This window comes from Schistocerca piceifrons, unplaced genomic scaffold (assembly GCF_021461385.2).
Source record: "Schistocerca piceifrons isolate TAMUIC-IGC-003096 unplaced genomic scaffold, iqSchPice1.1 HiC_scaffold_961, whole genome shotgun sequence".
NCBI lineage: Eukaryota > Metazoa > Arthropoda > Insecta > Orthoptera > Acrididae > Schistocerca > Schistocerca piceifrons.
In genome coordinates this window covers 777,501-778,960 of record NW_025729236.1, presented here as the reverse complement: position 1 = coordinate 778,960, position 1,460 = coordinate 777,501, and positions in this window count along the sequence as shown.

Sequence of the window (1,460 nt, the reverse complement as noted above, 5' to 3'; positions counted from 1 at the left end):
CCTAACCTAACCCACGTTGTCCCCTAACCTAACCCACGTTGTCCCCTAACCTAACCCACGTTGTCCCCTAACCTAACCCACGTTGTCCCCTAACCTAACCCACGTTGTTCCCTAACCTAACCCACGTTGTCCCCTAACCTAACCCACGTTGTCCCCTAACGTAACCCACGTTGTCCCCTAACGTAACCCACGTTGTCGCCTAAACCTGCTCTGTAATTGTTATACGACTCGTTCAATTAGTGTAGTGTTGCCCACCCGCAACCCTCGCAATATAGTTCGCTACTCGCACTGCCCGCTCCCCTGTGTATCGCTTCATGTTAAACACCTTGCAAGTCTTGCTGACTTTCCACATGCTCCTGCTGTACACTGTAATGTGGATGGCAGCAGGACGTACATGCCGCCCCCCCCCCACCCCTCCCCACGTCCCCACCTTGCCCCCTGCCTTCGCAAGCTGGTTGGTGAGAAGTTTGCATGTTCAATGCCCTTCGCATGCGACGTACGCAGGCTACGTTGTGGTGCGGCCTGTGTCAACTGTCCGCTGATGTCGTACGCGTAAACCACAATCTGTACTGCACATTCGTCCTTATGTACTGAAGGATACATCGTGGCACATGTGTGACCGTACAACGACTGCGCCCAAAAACGGCGGACCATACAGTGCAAATATTGTGCACGCAGCTACGTGTCGTCTCCCTATGAGAGCTGGATTGCAGTGTGGTACGCCATAGAGACGTGTGGGAGGAACGGACGCCGTGGATGGCGATCAGCATGAGCTGTCTGTTGATGTATTCGGACCTAGTCGTCTCTCGTCACACACCGTGATAGCATGGTGCACCGCGTTCCATATCTGCGACATGCTACAGAGGCCGGTTGACAGTCGTTCGAGCAATGGACATCGCATACGTACGGGGGCCACCTTCCACGTATTGTCTAGGCGTGCACATTTTGTTGCGTGTATGTGGGCAGACGTAGTGTGGTGTGACACCTGACACAGGCATGCAATAATCGTGGAAGTTGCAAATGGCGATGGACGCATACGTTTTCTGGTGAAGTTACGCAAATGAACAAATGGTAACCCGTTGTGGTGCGGTTGTTCTCGCTAGGGGTGAATCGGTGATGGCGACGATAGATTGAGGTACTAACCGGTCGTTCCAGCGATACCCACCATGCCGACGAAACTGAACGGCATCTGGGTGTGAAGCGATACGCGGCGGTGGCTGGGTGGGACCGTCCCCGGCCGGTGAGGGGGCGCCTCCCGGCGTGCTGGCCGCGCGGTGCGTGGGCGCACGCGCTACAGCCGGCTGGTGGGGGCGGCCAGTGGCAGGCGCGCCGGCCGACGGACGCGGCAGGCGTCGCAGCTGCGCGCCGGCGCACCCTGCGCGCGGCGCCGTGCGGCCAAAGTAGGTCCTCGCGGGCCCGGTGCGAAGCGCGGTGGACATCTTCAGTGTGCTGGTCCGATT